At 48.0% G+C, this 12,980-nt stretch overlaps 1 protein-coding gene across 1 annotated transcript in view; it reads right to left on the bottom strand.

The window, feature by feature from the left end:
- Positions 1-12,980, bottom strand: part of LOC142104326 (cytochrome P450 2J4-like) — a 258,403-nt gene that overhangs the window by 179,026 nt on the left and 66,397 nt on the right. The window lies entirely within an intron of this gene.

Here is a 12,980-nt window from a genome sequence, read left to right on the forward strand (position 1 = left end):
CCCAGAGACAGCTTGTGGCCTTATTCCGTGCGTTTTAAAACAAAGGCACATGGCGCTCGGTGGGCCTGAGTCATTAAGGAGAGCAAATCATAAAAAAGGAGTAACTTTGCACCTGGACAAAACCATGTTGCATTGGAGGGGGAGGAAAATTTAAAATGGGGACAGATTTATAGTTGGGGTAGGGAATGTCCTAGATCAACTTTAAATTTCAGTGTAAAAATAAAGCTATCAAGTATTTGTGTTCTACATGAAAAAGCAACAAGTATTCTCCTGTGCAAAATAATAAACTAATTTGCACCCCTTGCATTGTAACATGTTTTTTCCCAGAGAACATTTACTCTTTTTTTTTGCCTTACTTTCCTTAATGACTCAGGCCCAGTATGTGAGCCTTGATGAAACAGGCCCTTTGATTTTAAAAACAAGTAAGAATATTATTAGTCCACTTCTAATTAGTTTACTAATATACTATTACTACCAGTAGCCACTGATTGTTTACTCTTCGTTTTCTCTCACACAATTTTCAGTCGACTGGTCTGTATATAAACAGATTTGTGCAGTATTTAAATATACATTTCCACTTGCACCCTCTCCAACCCTCTACAAGCCACATTATGAGCACAGAATTGCAGCAAATGTCTTACCTACATGCTATCATTTCTAAAACCCAAAACTTGCAAGATTTAGCATCATATCGGATGATGTTTTGTCTTGTTTTCAGATCCGAATTTAGTGCGGGCAATGACTCGGTTCGACTCGGTACCCCAAAATTCCAAATCCGAACTGCTCATGTCTAGTTGTAAGTAATACATATTTTATTTACTAATTGGTTGCCCTAAAAATGATGGTGTGACTGACGATTTTGTCGCGGACGGAGCCAAAATGACGCGATTCGCCATGTTCCACCATATTACGCCTTCCCACCACACCACATTACCTCAAAGTGTGATGTAGACGTAAGCCAGGATGTTTCTTTTTTGAGCCAGTTTGTGAAGAAACTGACCTGTATTTACCTTTTATATAGTTGTACCTTTATACTTTAATTCTTGAATTAGATTAATAAAAATATATATCACAGTGCTCAATGCTGGGATGCCGCCATCTAGAATAGTATCAAATATGTATATGAAATATAGTAGAATCCGTGGAAATGAATAAAAACAATGTTATTTGTTTCATAAACTTAAAACCATAACACAGACAAAACATAAATGTAAGAAATATATAAAATAATATTTGATCAGTGCGCTAATCTATAAATTGTAAAGAAAAAAATGTATAATAGAATACAAATATAAATGAATATCATATAGTGTTAAAATATACCCTGTTGTTAGGAACTCCTCCAGCCAGCACAACACAACCCGGAGTCTACTCTGTCAGTCAGGTGTTCACTGGAGCCCCTGATGGTGGGGACAGACTGGGCTGCAGACTGGCAAAGGGTCGTGAAGTGTGTACCGGCTGGGGAGAACCCAGGCAAGAAGAGTCAGGTCCACGCAGAGGTCAAAAGGCTGGCAGCAGGTATCAGTATCGATGAACAAGCTGAGGTCAAAGGTCACAGGCAGAGAAGCGGAACGGGTAAACGAGCCAAGGATCAGGGTCACAGGAAACACAAGCGAAGTCCAATACAAAGCCAAGGGTCAAACACGGGTAGTCAAAACGTAGGTAACAGGATACAGGAACTGGAACAAGCAGGTCAGCAGACTGGAGCACAGAAGCTATAACCGGCAATGAGGCAGCAGACCTCATTGCCTTAAATACAGACACAGACCAATCAGCAGTTGAACACACTCCTGCAGGCTAATTTACTAGTATCCAGCAGGGCCAATCAGGGCTTGCCCCTGACCTACACAGTTGCAGGCTAATGCCTGTACTAAGCCTAATCAGCCCACAGGCTGCCTGCTATGCGCATGCGCCCGGCTACCAGCACTGCCGGGACGCAGCGCTAGTGTACTAGCGTCTGGCTGTTGCCCTGGTAACGGCCGGACAGGAAGAGGAAATGACGTCCCGGTCGTCAAGGTGACGGCCGGGACGCTGGGGCGCATGAGAAGCGAGCTGCTGCGGCTGCGAGTACCGCCGCGGCTCGTGACAGTACCCCCCCTTGAGGAGGGGTCAAGGGACCCCGACACCCAGGTTTTCTTGGAAATTTCCTAAAGAATTCCTTCAATTGTTTGGTAGCATGGAGTTGTCTCCGCGGAACCCAAGAGTGTTCTTCTAACCCGCGGTTCCTCCACTGTACCAAAAAGTGCACCTGTCCTTGCACTTTTTTGGAATCCAAGATTTTCTGAACACTGTACCTCTGTGGCTTGCCTGAAGACTGGGCTTGAGCTGGATAAAGAACTGGTTTTAACAGAGAACAATGAAATGTGTTTGGAATTCTTAACGAGCCCGGAATTTTTAACCTAAATGCAACAGAGTTCACCTGCTTGATGATGGAAAACGGCCCGATGAATTTAGGGCCCAACTTCTTGCAAGGTTGCTTCAGCCTGATATTTTTTGTAGACAGCCAGACTTTCTGGCCAACCTTAAGAGAGCAGATGGTACGGTGTCGGTCCGAATTTTTTTTTGCAACAAGTGAGGCTTGTCTTAAAGATGAGTGCACTTTCTTCCAGATAACTCTGAGATCCCTGGCAGTGGAACGGATCTCCTGGATACCAACGGACTGGAGAGAATACAAAGAGTTCGATCTGGGGTGAAAACCATAATTGCAAAAAAACGGAGAGGTTTTGGTGGAGGAGTGACAGGAGTTGTTACAGGCAAATTCCGCCCAGGGCAACAAGGAGGACCAGTTGTCATGGAACTCCGACGTGTAGCATCGCAAGAACTTCTCCAAAGACTGGTTAACCCTTTCCGTCTGCCAATTTGACTGAGGGTGGTACGCTGATGACAAACTAATCTTGATTCCCAGGAGGGTACAGAATGATCTCCAGAACTGCGCAATGAACTGAGAACCCCGATCGGAGACGATGTCTGTAGGGAGTCCATGGAGGCGAAAAATGTGTTGAATGAACAGGATGGCCAAATCTCGAGCAGAAGGAAGCCTGGCTAGTGGAATGAAATGCGCCATCTTGCTAAACCGGTCTACCACAACCCAAATGGTATTGTGTCCCGCAGAGAGTGGTAGATCAACTATAAAGTCCATGGATAGATGTGTCCAAGGTTTAGCAGGAGCGGCTAATGGAACCAACTGCCCTACCGGGCGAGTCCTGGGAACCTTGTTCCTGGCACAAACTTCACAGGACAGGACGTGACCTTTGACGTCGGCAGATAGAGACGGCCACCATACGGTACGGGAAAGTATCTCTAGTGTTTTGTAGATGCCAGGATGTCCAGCAGTCCGACTGTTGTGTGCTTCAGCAAGAACTGTCTTCCTTAAATGAACTGGGACAAACAACCGTCCTACCGGAGTGTTGTCAGAAGCCAACTTCTGAAACCTTTGTAAGGTACAGCTCAGATCTTGAGTTAATCCGGCATGGACCATGGATACAGGAACAATAGGCTCTGGGTTAGTGACTGGGGCATGATGTGCCAGAAAACTTCTAGACAGAGCGTCCGCTTGAATATTTTTAGAACCAGGACGATAAGTGATAATAAAGTTAAATCGGGTGAAGAACAGTGACCACCGAGCCTGACGGGGGTTTAGGCGTTTAGCTGACTGAATATACTGCAGATTCTTATGATCCGTTATAACGGAGATCTGGTGTGCAGCGCCTTCCAACCAGTGTCGCCATTCCTCAAAGGCCCATTTAATTGCTAGCAATTCTCGATTTCCCACGTCATAATTGGTCTCCGCTGAGGAGAATTGGCGGGAAAAAAAGGCACATGGATGCAAGCGGTGAGTCTGAGGATCCTTTTGTGACAAGATAGCTCCAGCACCGACGTCAGAAGCATCTACCTCGAGAATAAATGGTACCTTTGGGTCCGGGTGTCTGAGGACCTGAGCGGACACAAAAGCTTCCTTTAAGATTTTAAATGCATTAATTGCTTGCCGTGACCAAACAGCCGGATCACCCCCTTTGCGAGTCAAGGAAACGATAGGAGCCACGATGTCAGCAAAACCGCCAATAAATCTCCTGTAATAATTGGCGAATCCTAGGAATCTCTGAACTGCCTTGAGGTTATTGGGTTGTACCCAATCCAGGATTGCCTGGACCTTGGTGGGGTCCATGGAGAAACCCTCTGAAGAGATTATATAGCCAAGAAAGGATACCTTCTTAACCTCAAACTCACATTTTTCGAGTTTCGCGTAGAGATGATGTTCCCGTAGTTTCTGTAGGACTTGTCTGACATGACTCCGATGTGCCGGCAATGAATTGGAATATATGAGAATGTCATCTAAGTAGACAACAACAAAGTGTCCCAGGAACTCACGTAACACCTCATTAATTAAATCCTGGAACACAGCAGGAGCGTTACTAAGGCCAAACGGCATGACCAAGTATTCGTAGTGGCCCGAGAGCGTGTTGAACGCCGTCTTCCACTCATCACCTGCTCTAATGCGTGTGAGGTTATAAGCACCACGAAGGTCGATTTTTGTGAAGACCGTTGCTCCTCTTAATTGATCAAAGAGTACAGAGATGAGAGGAAGCGGATAGGTGTTTTTAACTGTAATTATATTCAGTCCCCGATAATCGATACATGGTCTGAGTCCACCGTCCTTCTTGGACACAAAGAAGCACCCAGCCCCTACTGGAGACTTAGATGGCCTGATGAAGCCTTTCTCCAGATTTTCATCAATGTACTCCTGCATGGATTTGGTCTCTGGACCGGAGAGAGAATACAAACGTCCCTTGGGTAGTTTAGTACCTGGAATTAACTCGATGGCACAGTCGAACTCCCGGTGTGGTGGTAAAATATCAGCAGCCTTTTTAGAGAAGACATCCCAGAAGTCATGATACTGGGAGGGAAGCTGCTCCGGAATGGACCGAACCACACGTAGAGGTACTGTCAAACAGGATTGTGAACAATGAGGGCTCCACTGGACAATCTCTCCTTTTGCCCAATCTATGACAGGGTTATGACAGGATAGCCAAGGATGACCTAGAATCAAAGGCACTGACGGGCATTCAATGAGACGAAAGACTATAGATTCGGAGTGGAGAGCCCCAATCCTCAATTGTAGTAGCGGGGTCTCCCAGGTAACCTTACCGCCTGGCAATGGAGCACCATCTAAGCCACATACCGTGATGGCAGATTTGAGTTTAACCCGCGGAATTCCAGCAGAGCGGGCAAACTCGAAGTCCAAGAAGTTACCTGCAGCTCCACTATCAATGAAGGCCGCCAGACCCACAGAACAAGCACTGAACGTGAGCTGTGCAGGAACCAATACCGCATTTTTTGGGGAGACAATTTGTAGACCTAAGTGAACTCTCCCCTCGTTCCCTAGGCATGCTCGTTTCCCGACTTCTTTGGGCAAGAACGGGAGAAGTGGCCTCTTGCGCCACAATATAAACATAAGCCTTGTGACCGTCTCCTGTCTCTTTCCTCAGAGGAAAGACGGTATGCTCCCAACTGCATTGGTTCCTCACCATCCTGGGAGATAGGAACGAAGGCGGATGGAGGTGATGACGTTTCCTTTTCAGTTTTCCGCTCTTTATATCTCCTGTCAATTTTAATGGAGAGATGCATCAGATTCTCCAGAGAGCTAGGAGACGGGTATTGCACCAGCGAATCTTTAATCTGTTCGGATAGGCCGACACGGAACTGACTACGTAAGGCAGGGTCGTTCCATCCACTGTCAGGTGACCATCTACGGAATTCCGCGCAGTATTCTTCTGCCGACCGTCGGCCTTGTTTCAAGGACCGTAGATGAGCTTCCGCGGAGGCCACTCGATCCGGGTCATCATATAGTAAACCCAATGCCTCAAAGAAGGAGTCTACGGACTGCATGGCCGGACTGGTCTGTGGCAAAGAAAACGCCCAGGACTGGGGGTCACCCTGTAGAAGGGAAATAATAATCCTAACTCGTTGCTGCTCTGAACCGGAGGAGCGGGGTCTCATCCGAAAATAGAGTTTGCAGCTCACCCTGAAGTTCCGAAACAAGGTTCTATTTCCGGAGAACCGATCCGGTAAATTCATTTTGGGCTCACAGATGTGATCTGGAGGAGATTGTGAAGCTTTTGTGGCTTCTTCTTGAACAGACATACTCTCAGCCAATCCCTGCATCATCTGATACAAAGACTCAACATGGCCTGCTAGGGTTTGTGCCGGAGACGGTGTGGATCCACTTGCATCCATCCTAATCTTGTCTCCGTGAGTGGGCCGGTTATAATGTTAGGAACTCCTCCAGCCGGCACAACACAACCCGGAGTCTACTCTGTCAGTCAGGTGTTCACTGGAGCCCCTGATGGTGGGGACAGACTGGGCTGCAGACTGGCAGAGGGTCGTGAAGTGTGTACCGGCTGGGGAGAACCCAGGCAAGAAGAGTCAGGTCCACGCAGAGGTCAAAAGGCTGGCAGCAGGTATCAGTATCGATGAACAAGCTGAGGTCAAAGGTCACAGGCAGAGAAGCGGAACGGGTAAACGAGCCAAGGATCAGGGTCACAGGAAACACAAGCGAAGTCCAATACAAAGCCAAGGGTCAAACACGGGTAGTCAAAACGTAGGTAACAGGATACAGGAACTGGAACAAGCAGGTCAGCAGACTGGAGCACAGAAGCTATAACCGGCAATGAGGCAGCAGTTCTCATTGCCTTAAATACAGACACAGACCAATCAGCAGTTGAACACACTCCTGCAGGCTAATTTACTAGTATCCAGCAGGGCCAATCAGGGCTTGCCCCTGACCTACACAGTTGCAGGCTAATGCCTGTACTAAGCCTAATCAGCCCACAGGCTGCCTGCTATGCGCATGCGCCCGGCTACCAGCACCGCCGGGACGCAGCGCTAGTGTACTAGCGTCTGGCCGTTGCCCTGGTAACGGCCGGACAGGAAGAGGAAATGACGTCCCGGTCGTCAAGGTGACGGCCGGGACGCTGGGGCGGCTGTGAGTACCGCCGCGGCTCGTGACACCTGTAGTGCATCCTACATATAGAAACCAACATATGGTAACATTTGCAGCAAGTCCATGAACTGGAAATAACAAATAAAATCACATTTGGTCTCGGTCTCATTGTGCAATAGCTCTCCCGAGTAAATCAATCCAAATTGGTCTCTGAGAGGCAGAATAATTGGGTGAAACGCCCAGAACACACACTGTCCAGTTGATCGTATCTCTAAAACAAAGCAGTAATTGACAATATGGGAGATACGTGGAGGGTCAGAGCTGTCAGCACATAGGGGTCTATTTATCATCCTTCACTTTTTGTTGTTGAAACTTTTCAATCCTTATCTCCTTGATGAGGATTGAAAGTTTCCAGCAATGTATCAAGAAAAATCTTTGGGACAGCAGTCCGATAACCTGCTGTCCCTGAGAAGAGACTCACCTCTTCATCGCAGTCTCTTCTCATCCGCAGAAAGCTGCGTTGATCTTCTCCCCTTCTTTTTGTTAGCGCGCATGCGCCGACCGAAACCCTCGGGCATGAGCACTAACATTCTGGACGGCAAGAAGGTGAGTCATGTGACAGGGAGTGATCACATGATCCCTCTACACATGCGCTGTCAGCTCTGCTCTTCAGAGCAGAGCTGGCAGATGAGAAAGTTTTCAGTTAAGAAAATGTACGCCAGCTTTATCTTTCTGTTTTTCTACATTTACATGTAGAAAAAGAGAAAGATTTCACAGGGCAGACTTTGATACATAGCGTTAATGAGTACTCCCCATAGACTGTTATGGGGAGTGCTCAGAAAAACGTTAATACATGCAAAGCAGCAGATATCTGAGATATCTGCTGCAATGCTAGAATGATACATAGTAATTTAGCAGTAAATCCCCGAAAACAACAGGGACCCGCGCACCGCTACAGGCGTGGACATTGTTGTGGCACCGGAGATCGCTAGGGGCTCCGGTTGCCATGGAGACCATAGATTTTTAAATGTATTAATGGAAGCGCCTGTTGGCGGTAGCGGGGACCCGCTCACCGCTGCAGGTGCTGGTGATGGTCAGCTGGTGCCAGGCATTAAGGGGGCAGAGGGGCCTGTGAGCGGTGGAGGGGAGCCTCACACCGCCACAGGCTCAGGGGTGATGTTAGCACCGGAGCTCACTAGGGGCTTCGGTGGCCAGACTTTCAATGAGGGTGGGATTATTTGTATGGGGGAGCCTGTGAGGGGTGGGGGGGATCCCCATACCACCACTGGGTCACTGGTTGGGGGAGCACCTGGGGGCACAGCTAGTCAGGGGGGCTAGTAGACTGGGGAGTGTGATTGTTGTGGAGCCTGCTAACGGGGGAGGGGACCCTCTAACCGCTGCAGGCAATTTAATGGTACTGACGCAGGGGACTGCTAGCGCCTCTGTCCGCCAGGTTAATGTTAAGAGGGGCAACTTCAGAAGGTCACGCGCTCCTGAACGGGCTGTGCGCCCTACTAATTCTGGAACAAGTAAACAAATGGGAGGGAAAAGAGGTATGGGGGGGTAGGAGGATATCCCCATCGGCGAATCGCGGCCGGAAAATTAATTCGTCCACAAGGATGGGAAATCCTGTTAGTAGTTCAGCAACAGTGAATGTAAGAGAGCAAAGTGTGGTTGCACTAAGTAATGACAGTTATGTTAATGCACAAGGTGCCAGTTTCTTTGCACAAACACCCCCCACTACACAGAATTTGGTGATGCCCAACGCCAACGTGCTGCCCCCTCCCCCTGACAGTCAATGTAGTCATAACATCGGTGGTGCCCAAACGGGATATGCCCACACAAGAGTTCCCCCGCTAATGCCAGAAGGATGGTCCAGGTTTAGAGGCCGCCCACTTTCATCGGGAGGCCCTTCAGCGTCATTGGGTGCCCCGAGCATAATTGGATCACAGTCCCCTATGTTGGAGCAAGTAGTCACTGGCTCATCTTGGTTTCCTTCGGGGGTGGGCAATATTTTGCCTTATCAAGGGCAGGCTGTAACGCAGCCGGGGAACCCCCCCTTTAATGCCTATAACAATCAGTTCCAATACGGGCAGCCCTCTCACGTCCATAACATTCAGGCAAGTAATAACGCAGCCTGGTCCCTCCCTTACCCTCCCCCTCAGACACAAGGGGAACAGAGTGTGGCCAGACTATGGATTGCTCCCTATCCGCCGCAGGAGAGAAGCCTGCCACAGATCGGAGCAAACTTTTCATTGAGACAGGATACATTCCCTCCTGCAGGTCCCATTCATGTCGCTCAGCGGTGTGGGGCATGGGTGTGCAGTAATGGATGTTTTGCCATCTGCTAACATTTCTTCTCGCCCAGTGACACAGGCACAGCCAGATAATGGAATGGTCGTGGTTGGAGGAGGAGCTCCGATACAACAAGCTGGTATGCCGGCCAGTGGACCCGAGACGCCAGGAATCATCACAGCGGCCGTTGGTTCTCAGGCCATCGCCCCACAGCCGGGACAAGGGATTGCGGTTACCATTGCTGGTGAGAACCCTTCTTTATTGACACTACACACATTGACACATAGTGCTCCAATGTCATCTACTGATGACGATTCGTCAGATGACGAGCAAGGACCGCGCAAGCTGCTGCAATTATTAAAGGAACATTTGGTTGAACCAGTGAAAGCGGTTCCCGCAGTAGCCTTGCCTCACGCAGCTATAGGGGGCCCCATGGTGTTGTGTGACAATACAGCGCTACTGACAGGTGTGAGACCATGTGTGAGGGACAGGATCAACAAAGGATTCCTGGTGGATGTGTTTTCCTTAACAAAACAATCCAAAAAGCAGTTGACAGCAGCGTGTAGTAGAGGGGGAATAGGTGAGGAAGCTTACCGGTCATTTCATAACTGGCTGTCAGGCTTCTGTGTATTCGCGGCCTGTTATGTGGAAACTAGACCCGAGGCGCTGGTAGACGTATGGCGCTACCTGCACCTCATTGTGGAGATGGTAGTCAATGATGGGCCTACAATATGGCGTAGGTACGACGAGAGTTTCAGGGAAAAAGCCAACGGGATGAGGCGTATCCCCTTTGAATGCAAGGATGTTGAAACGTGGTCGAAGCTTATGCGACCTCAGAGTGAAGAGCAACGGTCGAGTGTCAGGTTTCCAGGAGGAGGGGGGCGTAAGCAGAAAAGATGTTTTGTGTTCAATAATTCCACCTGCAACAGGGGGGACACCTGCACGTACAGGCATGCCTGTGCGATCTGTAGAGGCCCGCACCCAGTGCGGGAATGCACCAGGAATGCTCCAGGTGCAGGAAGGGGGCGGGGCATGTCGGGACCCACTGGGCAAGGCCCCATCGCCCATTAAGTTAGATGTGTTGGTCAGATGGCTTGGTTTCTTTCCTGATGCCGCACAAGGCAAGTTTCTGAAAGAAGGTTTCACTGTAGGTTTTAGGCTTCCCATATCCGGGCCGGTACGATCCGGGGATGGCCGGAATTTGAAGTCGGCGTCGGTCTTGCCAGAAGTAGTACTCGAAAAGGTTAATAAAGAAGTGGCCTTAGGAAGGATGCAGGGTTCTTTTCCGTCTCCTCCGTTGGCGAACTTAATCTTATCCCCTATAGGAGTAGTGCCTAAGAAAGCTGAGGGTAAATACCGGTTAATTCAGCACCTGTCCCACCCCCTCAGTTCATCGGTAAATGACGCCATAGATGCTCACCACAGCTCGGTAATTTACCAGTCTTTCGAGGAAGCTTTGGCCCTTGTGAGATCTTATGGGAAAGGCGCACTTCTAGCTAAGCTGGACATCGAGTCTGCTTTTAGGCTTCTCCCGCTTCACCCAGAATCTTTTAGATTCATGGGCTTCAAATTCCAAGACGGCTTTTATATTGATCGCTGTCTTCCTATGGGCTGTTCTGTGTCATGTTCGTTTTTTGAGTGCTTCAGCTCCTTCCTGCATTGGTGTATACAAGCAGGAACGGGCCACGTTGGGGTAGCACACTATTTAGACGATTTTTTGTTTATAGGCCCAGGTTCATCCCCTGTTTGCTCTGAAGTTTTGTTTGCAGCAAAAGCTCTTTTTGCTGTTATGGGAGTTCCTATAGCCCATTACAAAACAGAGGGTCCAGCCCCCTGCTTATCATTTCTGGGAATAGAGATAGACACCACGGTAGGATGTTGCCGCTTACCCAGGGATAAGATTGAGAAACTGCGAACAATCATATCAGAGGTTCTGAGTGCAGACGCTAGCTCTCTGCGGCGCATCCAGTCACTTCTGGGTGCATTGAATTTTGCTTGTAGGGTGATCCCTATGGGCAGGATATTTAGCAGGAAGTTACAATTGGACACAGCAGGCATGACAAGGCCTCATGTGCGAATACGCCTAGCATCCGATATTCGGGCAGATCTTAAGATTTGGGCCACTTTCTTGCAAGATTTTAATGGCGTGCGAATTTGACCTGAATGTCCAGTATCTAGTAAGGAGTTAGAACTGCACACGAAGTAAAGCGGATCCACAGTCATGGGAACTGCTTGGTTAACATTAACATTATTCTGCATGTTATAGTTTTTAGCTGTCGTATGTCACTTTAGGGGATAAAGCGGTCTCACAGTTCATTGGACCTGCTTGGTTGTAAGCCCCCGATAATTTTGTACTTTAAGTATAAAAGGTATGACATACGTCAGTCAACCTGTGTTTGTTAAATAAACCTTTTATACTCATATTTATGTTCTGTAGCTTTGGAGGATAAAGCGGTCTTATGGTGCACATTGACCTGCTTGGTATTTGAACCTTCAATATTTAGTATGTGTACACTGCAGTTTATGGAGTTTAAAGCCGTGTCATAGTTCATTTGGACCGGCTTGGTATACTAATTTATGATAAAGCGGTTCGTTAGTTGCACCGGAACCCACTTTGTTGTTTCTCCATTTTTAATACGTTATAAGGTTAAAGTGGTCTCTTTAAATTTACACCCAGACCTGCTTGGTTTTAGATACCTCCAATTTTCTCTGTTATGAGAAAAAGTTTATGGTAATTAGTTGCTCATGGACCGCTGGGTGTTTAAGCTTCAGGATTAGCTTGTAATGACCTACTGTGATGTCCAGAGGTTGGTTCACACCAGCAGATATATATATATATGTTTGGTTCGAATGAGCAAATTAATTTTATGGCCCTAACCAATTATATTTTTTGGTCTTAGGTTTGCGGAAGATTAAAGTATGGGTCATAGGCCACTCATATGTATATTGGGCCGAGAAACATCATATGGCCTATGACTGGTCCCTATTTCCAACCCTATAACATTCAGATGGGTTGGAAGGAGGGGATTGTTTTGGCATGCTATCATGCCACTTTTGGACAACGAAATTAACCAATTTGGCCCCTCTGACATTCTATTGGTTCATGCAGGCGGTAATGAGCTAGGCCATGTCAAATCCTTGGATTTAATTATCGGTATAAGAGAGGATTTGAGAGCGTTGCACGCTAGATGGCCTGGGATTAGGATAGGTAGGTCCCACATTATCCCCTGCCTTGCTTGGAGAATTCCCATCGCCCCTCCCGTTATGAAGACCATAATTCGGAAGGTCAATAAGGCCACGAGTAAAGTGGTTGAAGCTTTAGGTGGGTTTGCTATTGCTCACCCATGGATCACGGTGAGGCGCACTCATTTTTTCCGTACAGACGGGGCGCACCTCCCAGATGAGGGCATGGAGTGGTTCATAATTCACGTTTACAGGCATTTAGGTCCCTTAGTGCTTTCTCTGTGTGGCGGGCCAGGTACCCATTAAAGGGTCCTGGCTATGGGTAGGAGAGCAATGCAGTAATCGAAGGTGCTACCGTTTAATTGGCCGCACGTCACTGCCCCTTTTGCAGTAACCTGACTCTTGGGCCTCTGGGGTGGAGGATATCCTGTCGTATGCGACAATGTGAGTCCAGAAGGGGGCAGTCACGACTATGCCAAGTTTAGTACCGACCAATCGTAAAGACTTTGGATTCGTAAAGTCTTGGAACAGTGGTATTGAGTTTCACCTTATGCTGTATTGG

Source organism: Mixophyes fleayi, chromosome 10 (assembly GCF_038048845.1).
Source record: "Mixophyes fleayi isolate aMixFle1 chromosome 10, aMixFle1.hap1, whole genome shotgun sequence".
NCBI lineage: Eukaryota > Metazoa > Chordata > Amphibia > Anura > Limnodynastidae > Mixophyes > Mixophyes fleayi.